This window comes from Sus scrofa, chromosome X, assembly GCF_000003025.6.
Source record: "Sus scrofa isolate TJ Tabasco breed Duroc chromosome X, Sscrofa11.1, whole genome shotgun sequence".
NCBI lineage: Eukaryota > Metazoa > Chordata > Mammalia > Artiodactyla > Suidae > Sus > Sus scrofa.
In genome coordinates, this window is record NC_010461.5 from 63,276,963 (window position 1) to 63,295,638 (window position 18,676).

Consider the following 18,676-nt stretch of genomic DNA (forward strand, 5'->3'; position numbering starts at 1 on the left):
CTTCTCATGCTGAAACATGTCTATTCACCAGCTCCACCTTTAATCTACTTTCCTTCTTCCTTTCCCAGCAAATATTACCCTCTTTGTATTATTTCTATACCTAGTACATAAGTATCAATCCCTATTCCATTTGTTCAGTTGTTAATTTGTTTTTACCTCGTTGTTCTTGAACCAGGACAAGATATTCCCTAGCTGTCAGGATCACACCTCTTGGTTCCCTCAAAATCCTGATATCCTGATATAGTAAATTACATATGGAATATATAGAAGTACAGACAACTCCTAAAACAAGCATATCAATTTAAGGATCGCAGACATAGGTTTAGGGAATTTTACCTTTTTGAATATTTATCTTCTTAACCCTATCTGGCTTAAAATAAAATTCCTAAGTGTTTTGTATCACAGCAATTTACTATGAAGTTAGATGGCTTAGAAGTGTTATTAAGGAGTTTCAACATGCTAGTTTTGATTTTAAATTATTCCTTGAGTGACTCTCTTATTCTCCCACCTATCCTAGCCCCCTTTGCATACTGTAGTATAAAATAGTTGACCAGTCTTCCCTTCCATGGAAGATATTCTATGTCAAGTCACCCAATCACCATCCTAACCTCTTTATAGCTTGGCTTCTTGTACTATTAAATGTGGAGAACTAAATATATATGTGTGTGTGTATATATATATATATATATATAAGAGCTAGAAATGGCTATGTAGTGTATAAGGCTAATTCTTTGTCTCTCCTGGAGATCTAGTCATTTATCTAATGATCTTTAATATATTCCTTTTTGCTAAATTGAGTCAATTTTAAAGTGTCTACAAGTAAAACCCTAAATTATATAGCTTAAACTTCCTACCCCAACCACAGTCACTATATCTACTTGAAAATATATTAGGTTAATGATGTGGGGCACAGAAGACTTCCTTGCACTCATTTAAAAAAGCTGTTTTGGCATTCAGTCTACAGAGTTCCTGGTCTTGAGTACATCCGGTCAGGTCTTTCCCACAGGTATGAAATAGGTGAAAGACAAATACATATCTTATTTAGAAAGAGAAGGTGGTGGACAGAGATTATTTGGGTTACAGTATAAAGTACTGAACCAAAGTTGAGAGATTAGATTCTAGTCTTAGATTTTCTACTTCCTAGCTATGAGAACATGCACAAGTCCCTTACCCACTCTGGGCCTTAGTTTCCTTCACTGAAAAAAAAAAATGAAATGAGTGATTTTTATGATTTTTGGGGCCATGGACTCTCAAAACGCTTATAAAATCTATGGGGCCTTTTCCAAATAAAATACACTCTCTCTCTCTCTCTCTCTCTCTCTCTCTCTCGCGCGCGCGCGCGCGCGCGCGCGCACACACACACACACACACACACACACACACATGCACACTAAAAATTTTTCATACAATTTCAGAGATTCTTTAGACTGAAGTACCTAAGCTTTATTCAATATTTCCTTTCCCTTTGCCACCTCTCCCCTTCTGTTATTACTCAGAGATGAGAATACCAGCTTAACCCATAAGTTTACATACCTAGTATACTGAGCACCTTTTTTTCCACCCACAGTGACTCTTACAAAGGAAATATTAAGGGGAACAGAGGTTGGGAGATATTATTTTTCATTAAACCCAGAATAATTTCCACTGAGATCATCCTGATTATACTGTATTGGACAAGATTTGTAAATATCTTGGCTTCAGTTTCCTCACCTGTAAAATGAGGAAGTTGGGCAGATCAGTGGTTTGTAACCATTTGGGGGGTTACTATCTGAAAACCTTCAATCAGTAGGCTCTTCCTGCCAGCTTGCACTTCCTGAGAGCAAATGGTCTGAGGTAGCCTCTGTCCCCTTCAAAAATCAGGTTAAAATAATGGACTTTCTTCCCCAAAGTGCACATGTGATTGCATGAAAAAACATTATAAATGTTTTCAGAGATTCTAGGACTTAAGTCCGTGCATGACTCACTAGTAGAAATTGATGTAAAGAAAGATGTTTAAGAATTATTTTGTTTCCAATATTTTGTGAGTCTCATGTGATTAGCATGTTTGGCCCAGGCAAAATTATGCGGTGGATACTTCTCTACAGCCTTCCCATTCCTCTTCAGCATTCCTTTCCGGTTGATTGTCTTGAAACTGCCATGGTCTCTACTGAGAGTAGATTTACTTGATAAACTTACACTAAGGAAGGGATTTGAGGCTATACATGTTACTCTACTCAACAGAGTTTGTTTTTACAAAAAGGACACAGAAGGGGAAGAAGAAAAACAAACAAAGAAAACACTTTGGAAATGCTGACTTTTCGAACCTGGTGGCAAGTATGTAAGTGAAATTTAGGGGGCTATAACATTTGTGCTGTGTATAATATTGTGTTAGATAATTGACTTTCTAATCTGTTTATGGATAAGGGTGTTTGTTTCTCCCTCTAGTGAATTGTCCAAATGTGTATATCTGAAGCTGTAAAAAGTGACATTTGTGGGATTAAGCTGAATACCCTATTACCAAAGGTCTAGTAAAATAGATAACCTCCTTATTTATGCTAATTATAAGGGCACAATAAGTAAAAATATAGTTACTCTTGCCTTGGATTCTGGTCTGGGCATGTAGAATCTTGGCTCTATTCACTTGAGGGCTATTTTTGATAGGGAAATCCAATGCTCATTTGCACTTACATGATGACTTTTAGTATAATGTTCTTAGACATTTTCGAAAAAACAAAATGGGCTCCCTTCAAGCCCCAAACATGCCCTAATTCATAATAACCATTATTTATTATCTTAACACTGTGTTCTGGGCCATTTATCTATATTTTCTAGATAAATAATAAAAATTCAATAAACAAATTAAACTTTACTATGTTGGTTGTGTAAATGAGTATGGTATTGAGTAAACTGTCTCTTTGTCCACTGGACTATTTTTTTCTGGAATAGAAACAACCTTCCTCTAATTCCTGTCTACTTTCTTCCTGGGTTCAGTAACTTCTTGTAAAGTGAATTATGTTTTCTCACCTTCTTTCATGATCAAGTCAGAGATTCTGCCCCAAGGAAAAATAAAGATACAGCTATAAGATATAAGTGAAAACTGTCAAAGAAAGGAGTTAAGTAGGTAGTCTACCTTGGGACTGCTTGAAAGGTTGGCATTGAGAGATATATCGAATTCCATTTAGGGCTATGTGGCTGTTCCTTAAATATGGAAATTTTCCTGTGCCTTAACCCCATAAACCCAAAACTATTAGAATTTCTCTTTTGGCCCTGAGCATTTCCTGAATATCCATTTATAAGTTCTTCTTTTACAGTCTGTATATTTACAATGATCAATAGATTTAGTTAAATAGTATATTTTACCAATAGGTACCACTATATCCTGAGAATCAATAATGATGTTCTCCACCTTGAAAAATTTTAATTTCTAAACTCCAAATCAATCCTCAGTATTTCTCGACCACTATCAAAGCTTGTAAATTGGGTAAAGTTACTTAACATCTCTGAGCCAGTCTTCTTCAGTTGTAAAGTGGGGACAAATAGTACCCAAAACATAGGGTTGTTTTGATGACTAAATATACTATGAATGTAAAATAAGTAGCACAATACCTGGAGGATTGCCAACTCTCAGGTCATGAAATACCCTCCCCTTGCACACCAAAAAGTGCTTTACTTAAACTAGGAGTGAGTATAATTAGTACTTTTGACAGGGATGGAGTAAGATAGTTACATAGATAGTTGTAGAGGTCCCAGTAAGGGACCATAGATAGAGAGAGAATCCTAGGGAATTTGGGGAGACCACTGTAAGTTAAGAATCACTCAAGAAAACCATTAGAACAAGGCAGGCTTGATTGCCTAGTGGAGGTGCTGCATGAGATAAGCCTTAGGTCATTGGATGGCGAATAGGCTGAGGCCCACATTCAGGTTCAGACCAAGGGCAAGATTTTAAGGACCACTCTTCTGCTGATTTGCATAAGCACTATGATAGTCCTAGTTTGAACATATAGGGTCAAATGCTCTCTTACTGGATATGAAGGAGGAGATATAACTTGAAAAAAGAAGAAGTGGTCTTTTCCCACCCCCACTCCACTTGGATTATAAAACTGTATCCCAACTGATTTTAGGGGCAGAGCCTCCTTGCCTGTCACTTGCCTCTTTCACAAGGGTCTTATCTTAATAAATCTATTTCTTGCCTATCGCTGCATCTTTCACTGAATTCCTTCTGTGGTGAGGTACAAAGAATCTGAAGCTCAGTTAGTCCAGACACTGGGTGAGTGATTCTAATTTAAAAACCATGGGTTAAAATCCCAATCTGGGTTTAGGCTGGTTTCGAGTCCCAGTATGTGGTTTCAAGTCCCAGTCTGGGTTCTGGCTCTATTCAAGTCATAAGTGCTCTCAGTCTCACTTTAGCTGGTAAATCCCTAAAGAAATCAATATAGGCAAGCAATGCAATGTATTTAAATCTGTTAATTGCAGCACTCTGATATTTTTAAAATGATGATGTGTTAATTCTATACAATTACATAAAAATGCACAAAGCATTTTGGAGATTATAGAATGCTAAGCAAATGCTAGTCATGATTAAATCACAACCAAAAAGAGTTAGGGCTATATCAAATTTTTGGAAAGGCAGAATCCCTTGTATTTAAAATTGCAAGCCTGATGTTATAAACATGTTTAGAAAAGTTATAATAATGATAATCTATATTATACCATGTAATATTTTATGTACAACACAACAAATAAGTTGAAACCTAGTAATTTTGGAATCTTGAGGCAAATCTTAGATGATAAAACATTTATTAAAATGAAAATTATCTCCTCAAATTAATAAGAGCTCAAACATTTCCTTAATTTCTACTTTAATATATTTTATATTTAAGAATTAAACTTTAGAGAAAAGATTAAGACTAATATTGATCTGTAGATCTGTATCCTTAAATTGAATGGGATTGACCTTTTTTTTAAGTAGATCTGAATTAAGTCAAATGCTAACAGCCATAAAGGGAGAAATAGAGAGTAACACCATAACAGTGGGGGACTTTTAACACCCCACTTACATCAATGGACAGATCATACAGATAGAAAAATGCAGACCTTAAATTACACCCTGGACCAGATAGATTTAATTGATATTTATAGAAAATTCTATCCCAAAGAAGCTGAATATACATTCTTTTCTAGTGCTCTTGGAACATTCTCCAGGATAGATAACATCTTGGATCACAGATCAAGCCTTAGTAAACTTCAAAAAGTTGAAATTATATGAAGCATTTTTTTTCTGACCATAAAACTTTGAAGCTAGAAATCAATTACAAGGAAAAAAAAAAAAGCAGAAAACAACAACTCCTGGAAACTAAACAGTATGCTACTAAACAACTAATGGATCACTGAAAAAATCAAAGGAGAAATCAAAAATTAGAGACAAATGACAATGAAGATAAGATAATCTAAATACCTATAGGATTCCTTTTTCTCCGCACCCTATCCAGCACTTATTGTTTGTAGACTTTTTGATGATGGCTGTTCTGGCTGGTGTAAGGTGCTACCTCATAGTGGTTTTGATTTGCATTTCTCTAATAATGAGTGATGTTGAACATCTTTTCATGTGTTTTTGGCCATCCATATGTCTTCTCTGGAGAACTGTCTGTTTAGATCTTCTGCCCATTTGTTGATGGGTTTTTTTTTTTTTTTTTTTTGGTATTGAGTGGTAGGAAGTATTTAGCAATTTTGGAGATTAATCCCTTGTCAGTCTCTTCATTTGCAAAGATTTTCTCCCATTCTGTGGGTTTTCTTTTCGTTTTGTTTAGGGTTTCCTTTGATGTGCAGAAACTTTTAAGTTTAATTAGGTCCCATTCGTTTATTTTTGTTTTTACTGTCATTACTCTAAGAGGTGGATCTGAGAAGATGTTGCTGTTGTTTATGTCAGAGAGTGTTTGGCCTATGTTTTCCTCTAAGTGTTTCATAGTATCTGGTCTTATATCTAGGTCTTTAATCCATTTGGAGTTTATTTTTGTGTATGGTATTAGGGAGTGTTCTAATTTCTTTCTTTTCCATGTGGCTGTCCAATTTTCCCAGCACCACTTATTGAACAGGCTGTCTTTTCTCCATTGTATATTCTTGCCTCCTTTATCATAGATGAGTTGGCTGTAGATACAAGGGGTTAATTCTGGGCTTTCTATCCTGTTCCACTGATCTATATTTCTGCCTTTGTGCCAGTACCACATGGTTTTGATGACTGTTGCTTTGTCATACAGTCTGAAGTCGGGGAGCCTGATTCCTCCAGCTCCATTTTTCTTTCTCAGGATGTCTTTGGCTATCCTGGGACTTTTGTGTTTCCAAACAAACTTTAACATATTTTGTTCGTGTTCTGGGGAAAATGTCCTTGGTACCTTGATAGGGATTGCATTGAATGTGTAGATTGCCTTGGGTAGTATAGTCATTTTGATAATATTGACTCTTCCGATCCATGAGCATGGTATGCCTTTCCATCTGTTTGTGTCTTCTTTGATTTTTTTCATCAGTGTCTTATAGTTTTCAGAGTAGAGTTCTTTTGTCTCTCTAGGTAGGTGTACTCCTAGGTATTTTATTCTTTTGGATGCAGTGATAAATGGGATTGCTTCCCTAATTTCTCTTTCTGATCTTTCATTACTAGTGTGTAGAAATGCCATCGATTTCTGTGTATTAATTTTGTATCCTGTGACTTTGCCAAATTCATGGATGAGCTCTAACAGTTTTCTGGTAGAGTCTTTAGGATTCTCTAGGTGTAGTATGATGTCATCTGCAAATAGTGATAGTTTTACTTCTTCCTTTCCAATTTGGATTCCTTTTATTTCTTTCACTTCTCTGCTTGCTGTGGCTAGGACTTCCAGAAATATGTTGAATAATAATGGTAAGAGCAGACATCCTTGTCTTGTTCCTGATCTCAGTGGGAACTCTTTCAGTTTTTCACCATTGAGAATGATGTTCGCTGTGGGTTTGTCAGATATGGCCTTTATGGTGTTGAGGTAGGTTCCCTCTATGCCCACTTTTTGAAGGGTTTTTAATCAGAAATGGATGTTGGATTTTGTCAAAGGCTTTTTCTGCATCTATTGAGAGGATCATATGGTTTTTATTCTTCAGTTTATTAATGTGGTGTATCACACTGATGGATTTGTGGAATTTGAAGAATCCTTGCATCCCTGGGATAAATCCCACTTGATCAATATGTACAATCCTTTTAAGGTATTGTTGGATTTGGCTTGCTAGTATTTTGGTGAGGATTTTTGCATCAATGTTCGTCAGTGAAATTGGCCTGTAATTTTCTTTTTTTACTGTTGGTGGGATTGTAAATTGGTGCAGCCACTGTGGAAAACAGTATGGAGTGTCCTCAGAAAACTAAAATTAGAACTACTATTTGATCTAGCAATCCCACTCCTGGGTATCTATCCAGAGAAAACCATGACTCAAAAAGACACATGTACTCCAATGTTCATTGCAGCACTATTTTTAATAGCCAAGACACGGAAACAACCTAAATTTCCATCAATGAGGAGTGTATCAAGAAGATGTGGTACATATACACAATGGAATATGACTCAGCCATTAAAAGGAATGAAATACCAACATTTTTAGCAACATTTATGGACCTAGAAATTATCATGCTAAGTGAAGTCAGTCAGACAACAAGACACCAACATCAAATGTTATCACTGACATGTGGAATCTGAAAAAATGGGCACAATGAACTTTGCAGAACAGATACTGACTCACAGACTTTGAAAAATTTATGGTTTCCAAACAAGACAGTTTTGGAGTGGGGGTATGTGCTTGGGTTTGGGATGGAAATCCTATAAAATTGGATTGTGATGATCATTGTACAACTAGAAATGTAATAAATTCATTGAGTAATAAAAAAACCTATAGGATGCAGCAAAAGGAGTTCAGAGAGGGAAGTTTATAGCAATAAAAACTTACCTCAGGAAACAAGATGAAGTGCAAATAAACAACATACCTTACACCTAAAGCAACTAGAGAAAGAACAAAGCCCAAAGTTAGTAGAAGGAAGAAATCATAAAGATTAGAGCAGAAATCAATGAAAGAGAGACAAAGAAAACAATAGAGAATATCAATGAAACCAAAAGTTGTTTCTTTGAAAAGATCAACAAAATGGATAAACCTCTAGCCAGACCCATCAAGAAAAAAATTGGGAGAGGAACCAAATCAATAAAATTAGAAATGAAAAAGAGAAAGTTATAACTGACACCACAGAAATATAAAGGATCAAAAGAGACTACTAAAAATAATTATATGCCAGTAAAATGAATAACCCAGAAGAAATGGACATAATCTTACAAAGGTAGCAACTACAATGACTGAACCAGGAAAAAATAGAAAATATTAATAGACCAATCACAAGTACAGAAATTGGAAATGTCATTAAAAAAACTTCAAAATAACAAAAGTCCAGGACATGATGACTTCACAGGGGAATTATACCCACTATTCAGAGAAGAGTTAACATTTATTCTTCTGAAACTCCTCCAAAAACAAACAACCCAATCAAACAAAAAAAGGAGGAGAAGATATAAATAGATATTTCTCCAAAGAAGCCAGATGGCCAAAAAACACATGAAAAGATGCTCAACATCTACAATTATTAGAGAAATGCAAATCAAAACTACAATGAAGTATCAACTCATACCAGTGTAGAGAAAAAGGAACCCTCCTACACTGTTGGTGGAAATATAAATTGGTGCAGCCACTATGGAGGACAGTATGGACATTCCTTAAAAAAAAACTAAATATAGAAATTCCCTATGATCCAGCAATTCCACTCCTAAGCATCTATCTGGAGAAAAAACATAATATGAAAAGATACATGCACCCCCCATGTTCATTGCAGCACTATTTACTTTTTTTTTTCTTTGCTTTTTAGAGCCACAACTGCAGCATATGGAAGTTCCCAGGCTAGGGGTCTAATCAGAGCTACAGCTGCCAGCCTGCACCACAGCCACACTGGATCAGAGCTGCCTCTGCAACCTACAACACAGCTCACAGCAACACTGGATCCTTAACCCACTGAGTGAGACCAGGGATCGAACCCACAACCTCATGATTCCTAGTCGGATTTGTTTCTGCTGTGCCATGATGGGAACACTATTGCAGCACTATTTACAATAGCCAAGACATGGACTCAACCTAAGTGTCCTTCAACAGAGGAATGGATAAAGAAGGTGTGGTATACATATATACCACACACACACACACACACACACACACACACACACTATTACTCAGCCATATAAAGGAATGAAATGTCATTTGCAGCAACATAGATAGACTTTGATATTTTCACACTGAGTGAAGTCAGAGAAAGACACATATATGATATTACTTACACATGGAATCTAATAAATAAGATACAAAAGAATTTTTTTTTAAATAGAAACAAATTCACAGGTTCAAAACCAATATTATGGTTCCCATAAGTTGAAACTGTTGGTGGGAGGAAAGAATTGGGAAGGTGGGAATAACATATACACACTACTGTATAAAATAGGTGATTAACGAGAACCCATTGTATAGCACAGGAAAATCTACTCAATAGTTTGCAATAACCTATATGGGAAAAATAGTGGATATTTTTATATGTATGACAGATTCACTTTGTTGTATACCTGAAACTTATACAAGTTTTTCAATCAACTACACTTCAATAAAATTAATTAAATAATAAAAATAAAGTAGATCTGGGTCAAATATTCACCCCTTTTATATATAAAAACAGAGTCATAAAACTAATTTTTTACTCTATTTCATATTTGACCTTTCTTCTGTAATTAAATAAAACTAAGTCTTGCCACAGATGACATAACTGCAGATATATCAACCATTTCACAGATGACACTAGACATTTCATAGATAGAAATGACTTGGTTAGTACATTATCTTAAAATTCAAATAACCCAGGCTTAGGCTCCAGCTTTATCATTAATTCACTGTGAGACATGGATTGAGTTTCTTCTTTCTTACTATCCTCATATTTAAAATGAGAGCTCAGACTAAAGTATCACTCATTTCTCTTTTAGCTCTGATATCTTATTATTGTTCGACCAATTTGGGGTGGAATTTAATAATGTTCCTATAGGGAGTATTCTTTTGATTCTAATCAGCTTTAAGTTCCTTGACCTAAATAGTAAAAGTGCAGTCTAGCTCAGGAAATCTCAGCACAAGTTGTTTTATTTCAAAATGAAGATTAGCTGCTATGAATTCTGAGGCATCAGGCTGAAAACTCAAGGTGACCAATATGTCTGCACCTAGAGCTTATTTGGTTGAAGTAGACAGGAGGAAAATAACGATACTGAAAGGTGAGCCTGTAGAGCACAGCAAAATGTATGGGTTTTTAGAAATCCAAATAATATCTTTCTTATTGAAATCCTTCCACTCTTAACAGGCCCAGCCCAAACTCTCCTTATCCTGGAATACATGCCTGACTTCCACCCTGAAATTCCAGACCTCCAGAATCCCTGACTTCTGCTATGAAATCTTATAACACCAGATATGACATTCTTAAGCCCTTATCACATATGTATTGCTTTATATTTGAGGCAATTGCATAGTGTCTTATCTGGTTAACTAGATTGTAAAAATATGCTGGGAGGTAGCACCTTTCCCTTTACTATCTGTCCCCTCCCACACTTTCACCCTCATTCTCTCCTCCTCAGCTCTATTTGATCCACTGGTCTTCATTTAGCTGTTATTTAATAGATGCTCGCTGAATGGAGTATGAAGGGAGAGACCATAATGTAAACTCTAGTGAAACCAAAGCAAGTAGGAAATTTTTCTTTAAATAAACTAAGCATTATTCCCATATTTTGCCAGACCTTGGAGAACAGAATAAGAAAACAAAGCAGGGGTGATGCATTTTGATCTGCTGCCAATGTACCCAATAATGCAATTTAGATTACTTTACTCTTTGCCCCCTTATATTTTCCCCAGCTTGCACAGGATTATTCTCACCATAGCTATCCTAGTACAAAATCATTAAAGATTGCTTTTGGCAGCTCGGTTTTCCCACGCTGGGTTCTTTTTAGTTTTCCTTTATGACCAGCTCTCACCATCTACTCCCATCTTTCCAATTCTAATCAACTCATTCACACCAAGTTTGCAAGTAAGTGTATTTTTAGGGGAGCGTCAGGATTTAAAAATCAAGACTTCAGGAAGAATGGAATGCTTACCGCCAAAGGAACTGGAGTTTTAGGCATTAGTAAAGGAAGCATTTTGTAGCAGAAAGCCCTACAGGTGCTCTCTATAATACATCATTCAGGTATTTCCTGGTGTGAAGTTGTACCTGCATACTTCTTTTTCCCAGGGCCTATGTGAAAAATTCCCTCACTCTGATGTAAAGATACTATTCAAGTCTTGGGAATTGCCTTCATCAGCCTCTTATTCATCTTCCAGTGGTGCTGATGGTGATAGTGGTAGTAGTAGTGGGGTGTTGAGTGTAATGCTGGGCTCTGGGACCTCAAGACATCTTGGAACACCATCTTCAGTAGGCTGTGGCTGAGTCTGGGCTATAGAAAACCAGCCTCTTTTCACCCAATCCTCCCTAAATACTGAAAGGAAATGGGTGCTTACCTCCATTTCCTGGTCACAAGGACTCTGAAGGGAATGTGGAGTGGGTGGACAGGATATGGTGGGTTAAGTATTTCCAAATTCCCCTTAAGGAGTAGGGTATTTATTTCAATGCAAGGAGTTGGGGAGTTTAAGCTGAAAGAAATATCCTAGGCAGAAGTTATCCCCACCTTGACCTCCCCTATTGGCAGCCATCTAAGGAATCCTTCCATAGGGTGTGCCCACTTTGGTACACAATAACTAAGCTCTGTGAGAAAGGATAACAGCGAAGATTGCATTGACACACTATCTATGGATGGGACTAGAGAGCACCTAATTTCAGCAAAGGGCTCTATAAACAAATAGGCTGTGTATTACCACAAACTCAAAGCTGGGTGCAACCACAGGATTGAAGACAATTCACTGTTGCCCTATAAATAGAAAAGAGAATTTCTTTGATAAGTGTGAAGATTTGCAGGCTGTATGTACAGCTCAAAGAAGCAAAGCGGTAGCCCTGCATCATTAATCAGAGAGAGAGAGAGAGCAAGAGAGAGAGCAAGAGCAAGATCAAGCTGCCCCCTAGAAAACGGAAATGTTCAGTGTTCACAGAGCGGCTGGCATATTTAACTCTGACATTACACTACCATGTTTTCCAACATGGTAGTAGTTAGGTAATGCTGAAAATTTTATTTTTTTATTTTTCTGCTTCCTTAATTTTTTTTTTGTTTTCTTTTTACTCTTTCCTCCAAACCTCTTTCCCTCCTTGCTTCTTTCTGTCTTTCTTCCTTTCTTTCTTTTTTGCTTTCTTTCCTTCTTTCCTTTTTTTCAGGTGGGTAGTGAAGGGGGACTGGATATGTTGTTCTCAGAACAGGGAGCTGGAATTGATGCATAGATCAGTAGTGTCCTTGTTGGAGTGCATGTTGTGTAAATACTTTGGAGCTCTCTGGAGAAAACCTAAAAGGATTGAAACGGTAAGCACCAGTTTTTAAATGCATATTAGCTATTATCTATGCCTTTCACTTCTGATATCTTGAATTGATCTCTTCACAACAGATTCTGGGTAACCTGTCAAATCTAAGGGTGGTGTTGTGGATATAACAAACCTGGATCATCTTCATATGTCACTTCCTTGGTATTTGCACAAACAAAAATAATTATATGGCTGGCTGCCTGAGGTGGGAGGGGGAAGTCACTTTTGAACTTGGAGAAATGTTAAGTTTGACATGGAGAGGTTTTTCATAATATGTTTCCATCAATTGATAGTGAATAAAATAGCTTTTTGAGTATTCATGATTTAAGCAACTCTGTATTAAGTAGAGTTATTTACATGAATGTGTAGAACACTTTTTATTTACTTTTTTTCTATAACCTCTTTAGATATGATATTTTTATCTGCCAAAAGATTAAAATGGTTGATTTTTTGGTTATTTTCAGAATGGAACTATAATAAAATATATGAGGGTTATGTCTCAGGACCCTTACAAATGTGAATGTGTGCTCCTATTGGACTTTGTTATATATTTTCACTTTAAAATGAATAATAATTAATGTTAGCTATAGAGAGTCTGCTTTCAAAGAAGGCACTATAGAAAGGAAAAAAAAACATGTTTTTAATGAGACAGGAAATAAGAAAGATAATATACACAGTTGTTCATAGATAAGCTGCATCTATCAGAATAATCAGTACATTTTTAAAAAATCAATAATGGATAAAATAACTTTGAATTAAATTCACATTTTTAGATATTCATAACTGACAACTTATTTTGACAAAATGCAAGTGAAATTGTTTTATGGTTTGCATGTTGTTTTCATTCGTGTTCAAAGAGGAAAAATGTTAAGGAAGCGGCCTTCTAACTTTAACCGATGAGGCTATCAATAGCATATAACTACTAAGAACTCTATTCAAAGATTAAAAGAAAGGAAATGATGGATTTCCATGGTGCAACATGACCCAAGATTAAATCTCAAATAACTTTCCCACTCCTTTCTCTACTGTCAACAGTGGTGTGCATGGATTTCACATTATGCTATCATAATCTTTCCAGGCCAAAAAAAGTTATAATTTCATTCAACTAGCAGAGCCACATTTGTTAAAGAGCTTTGTGTCATTCAGCAAAGAGTATATCTGTCTGAATATTTTAGCTGCTTTAAATCTCAGATATGGTGACAAAGAACTAACCTTATATATGGGATTCAAATTTTTCAGCCCAGGGAAAGACTCCACCAGCCACACTAGCAAATATTTGGAATACTTAAATGCATTCCTCCAAGAAGTCTGTGCCAGGGAGTTTTTTTTTTAATTAAAAATTTTCTTTGCACTTGTGAACACATGTGCTACTCTACCTTGCTAATGTTTACAGTAATATTTCTGTGAGACAGGATCCATCTATTGCATCTAGTCTATTGAGGCCTCCATAATATAGTACAGAATATTGTAAAGGTGAATAAATACAAGTGGGACATTGACTTTGCAGGAAAGCTTACTGAATTTTTACCTAGGGATCCCCCTTTTTCTTGGGTAACTGAATGAAAATGAGAAAGAAGCATCCTTTCTGTTATCCTCTGATAGACACTTTTGGCACCAATCACATGCCCAGAACAAAAAAGGGAATTTAACTCCTTTATCTGAAACTCACCTAATCCTGAGAGGGGCCACAGATAGTCCTGTGCCCCTTGCCCATAAAAGTGACCTCCCCAAAGCCTATCTCTTGTGCCGTAAGTCACAAGAATCAGTCACCAGAACCCTTGTCAGAGAACAAGAAATTATGAGAGACAGCTTTGAATCTTGTCATTCACAGGAGCAATGGTGAACATCTGAGACCCTTTTATGCTTTGGGAAGTGATACAGATTATCAGTTTGCATTTTACAATGGGAAAACACACCGAGGCCCAGAGAGTTGAAGTGAATGAGTTAAGCACTTCTGTGAATTTGTGACATAATAAAGGCTAGAATCTAGTGACTCTGTCCAATGCCCATTTCACTTTACTGCTTAACAAGTCTTGTATTGTTGTTGTTGTTAATATTTTTTTCCCCTTCATCCTAATATTTTTTTTAACTCTGAAAGTACAGCAGACTTCTCTCTTTTCTGAGGATGCTAGCTGTAAAACTAGGTGGTAGTGATTTTTAATACTTCACAAAATTAATTAAGTGTAATAAAGGAAAAATTCAGTCATTTGACTTAGCATTAATCTCTCTGAGGAAGAGCTATTGATGATAGAAATATCTGGTTATCAAAATTAGGCAAAGTCCCTGAGAAGACATCTAGCACAGCAATGTCTTTCCCTATGGAAGTCTAAGACCTCCATATTTTATCAGGACTAAAAATAAGTGATTTGTATTAATTTCACTTCAATGGATATAATAAATTCACCTTAGTGATGATCTACCCAGCTGAAGCACAATATGAATATGACAGATGATGAAGTTTCCTGTATAGATAATCAATATAAGTTAATTGGGGAAAGTAGGTTTGAGGTCTGAGTCATCCAGAATGAGTGATCATCCATTGGATTTTGGGCTTCTCAGCTTTGCTCTGGCCACTTGCTGAAAGGTCGTTTGGGTCACAAAAGATAGAGTAAATTTTATTTAATTTTGGACCATGAAATTTGATTAAGCAAAGCTCTGTAAAGATATTTTTTGATCTGCAGAGACAACAATGCTGTTTTTTCCAATTCACTGAGTATGACCTGGATCATATTTGGCATAAAATTACTTGTTAATAACCATCTTGATTCAAAGTTACAGTTGTAATAATTGAAATTTGAGAAATGTCATCTGTGTGTCTGTTTGAGTCTTTTCTAGGGGGAAAAAAATCACTCAGGAAATTTAAAGCTGCCGACCTCTGGGAGTTAGTAAATTTGAAAATCCCTGTGACATCAGTTCAATAGGGAAGAGATATTAAGGTTGATTACCCTAGGTTTTAAGTTGCTCACTGCTGGGACTTAGGCTAAACAAATATAACCAGAATAAAAACCTAGGCTAAACTGGTATCTGGAAAATATTGACGTGATGGGTAATCATGCTGGCTTCTACCCAAACACTGTGGGTTCTCCAATATGCAAGATGCTTTAATATACTGGATAGATATACAGTCTTTTACCCAGGCTTTTCACTTAGTGACACATTTGGAAACTTGTAGGAAATATTTTGGATACTGTAAAATGAAAATTGATGGTGAACCACCCTAATATACCCCCCCACATCCAATACTGTATGTTGCTTTGGAAATTTTAAGTCCAATCTAGTAATGCATTCACACATTAACCCCCTTGTCAAATGGGCCCAACAAATATGAAATATTTTTAAGTAGCAATGATCAATTCATCATCTTTTCCCATAAAATTTTAGCAAATTTATTAAAAAGATGGAATTAATTTTTATGTCTAAAATATGTTTTAAAAATAAAGTTTTAGTTTGCCATACCCTTTTGTGGGTATGGAATTATTTTAGGTTTGAAAAAATCATTTTGGAATATAAATTACTTTTGAATATTTCAGTGTCAATCCTAATCATGTTGGCTTAATTTTCCTATGGAGAATTCTGAGTCCTTGGCCTTGTTCTGTCTCACAACTTTGGGTAACCAGTCCAGTTTTTATAGGGAAGGGAAAATAATCAGAATGTGATTTACAGGTTTAGATCTACATTTAGTGGTTCCATAATCCTCCTCTAAGCTCAATATGTGAACTTCAAGGCAGGGCCAAAATCCTCACCATGGACTAAAGGTCAGCATATATTCAAGCCATCACTGAGCTGTTTTCTCCCCAAAGAACTGATGCCCTAGTAGAAATCAAGATTATTCCTAGTAATGACTCCAGAAAAAGCTATTAAATATCTAAGAACCTACCTTTTAGTCTAGGATTTACCAAGTTTCAGAGCTTATCTACTATAAGCGCTAACTTTGGTTTTGGATTCTCTACTATAAAAAATAATCATGATTATTAATTATTGTGTACTTAATGATGTACTAAGCATTGGTCAAGATCTCCTGCTTCTTGACGATAGCTCTATTATTTTCCATGTTTTATAGGTGAAGAAAAATGTTAAAGAATTTCGATAACTGTTCTAAAATTTTACAACTGTCTTGTCTGAGTTTCAAACCCAATTCTGTTGGCTGCCATAACCTTTTCCATTATGTTATCCTATCTCTATATGATAAAATCACATCTTATTTTTTGGCCCCGTGTGTGTGTGTGTGTGTGTGTGTGTGTGTGCGTGCCAGTGTGTTTTATTTTGGTTTGGGTTTTCTGGCTGTGCCTACAGCATGCAGAAATTCCTGGGCTAGGGATTGAACTGCACCACAGAAGTGACCTGAACCAGATCAGTGACAGTGCCTGATTTTAACCCATTGGGCCACCAGGGAACTCAATACTTTTCACCTTTCTATTTGAAAATCAAGGGAGTTTATAATAGAGGGAATCAACATATTATACCAATTTCAAAATAGGTTGTTCTTTTATTAGGTTTGGGCTGGGTGAAAGAAATAGGGGGATTAAAACACATAAAATGAGGAATAAAATTGGGGATCATAAAATATAGATGAAGTATTTTAATTATCTGTAATGAATCTTTATGGTCTGATTACTATTTTTCCAATGTAATATGGGTAATAATAGGATTCATATAAGATAAAGTCTCTACCCTCATGGAGCTTATATATTTGAGTAAGATAAAGTAAAACTGACTTAGAAGAAGATATTTGGCTCCATATAAATTTTACCAAAAACAGATAATCACCATCCCCATTCACATTTAAGCTCATGTGACACAAAAAGGAAATAATATTAAAGATTTAACAAAAGATTTGCTTTTCTGTCCCTCACCTAATCTGTCATGCTAAGGTCAGAGCAAAGGTTCTGAAATCCAGGGATAAGGCCATATCAGAGAATAGGACAGAATATGCAAGTTAAAGTGAAAGCAAGGAAAGGGCTCAAACAAAAATTTACATAGAGACTCTCCTAAACAGGCCTGGGGAATAAATTTACTTATGTGTATAATTGTTTCCTAACTTCCTATTACAGTTCCTATTGCCTATGGGACATCAGTATTGAAGGGAAAAATATGAGATCACTCATTTTAAAAATTGAAATTATATGCCCACTAACAGAAGAGAAAGTAGGGCTATATTTATATTTGTGTATTTTTTTATTTCCTTGAGACCAAGGTCTTGGATGCCTGTCCCAGTTTCAGAGCACAATCTATGTCTATATTACAGAAAGAATTAACTGGTATCTAACTCACAGACTTAAGTTTAGGAGTTCAGTGTTTTAAACATCTGACTCACCTAGTTATAGAAGTCTGGGTGAAAAACCAAACAAACAGGAGTTCCCATTGTGGCTCAGTGGGTTAAGAACCCAACTGGCATCCATGAGGATGCAAGCTGGATCCCTTGCCTCACTCAGAGGGTTAAGGATCTGTCATTGAAGCAAGCTGTAGTATAGGTCACAGATGCAACTCACACCTGGCATTGCCGTGGCCATGGCATAGGCCAGCAGCTACTGTTCTGATTTGATCTCTAGCCCATTTGATCTATTAAAAACTATTGTGGGTCTGTACTCTAAATGTACTCATAACTTCCATATGAGCCTGGGAACTTCCATATGCCGCAGGTGCAGCCCTAAACAGGTAAAAAAAATAAAATGAAAAGAAAAACTAAACAAACACAAGAACATGAAGTTCCTTGGTGGCCTAGTGAATAAAGGATCTTCCATTGTCACTGCTCTGGCTGGGGTCTCTGCTGTGGGATAGGTTTGGTCCCTGGCCTGGGAAATTCCACATGCTTTAGGCATGGTCCAAAACAAGCAAACAAAACACACACACATGTACACACACAGGAACAGGTTTTAAGACAGTCCATTTCCTGATAAAATTGGCTATTCTCCCATGTTTTCCTGCTCTCTGCAATGTCCCCACCACCACCACCCCATTCACATCTGTGCTTCTTATCCAAGAGGAGACAGAGGAATAAACTTGGGATATCCATCCCAAGTAAGTATGATATAGAAAAGAGTTCAAAATACTTTCAGCAGGCACCAAGTACAGGCTTGAGTTTCAAGTCGTGTTCCTTTGAGACTGGCTTTGGGTATAAACATAAGCAAGGCAGCA

At 36.2% G+C, this 18,676-nt stretch overlaps 1 protein-coding gene across 10 annotated transcripts in view; it reads left to right on the forward strand.

Annotated features, from left to right (window-relative positions):
* Positions 11,986-18,676, forward strand: part of GPR174 (G protein-coupled receptor 174) — a 38,674-nt gene continuing 31,983 nt past the window's right edge. For 2 of the 10 annotated variants that reach the window (XM_013986262.2, XM_021080858.1), the window contains exons 1-2: positions 11,997-12,242; positions 12,438-12,542. The gene's annotated coding sequence lies outside the window, so the exon portion shown is untranslated. Of the gene's footprint in view, positions 12,543-18,676 lie in introns of all 10 variants that reach the window. The other 8 variants (XM_013986259.2, XM_013986260.2, XM_013986263.2 and 5 more) reach the window with 6 other exon arrangements.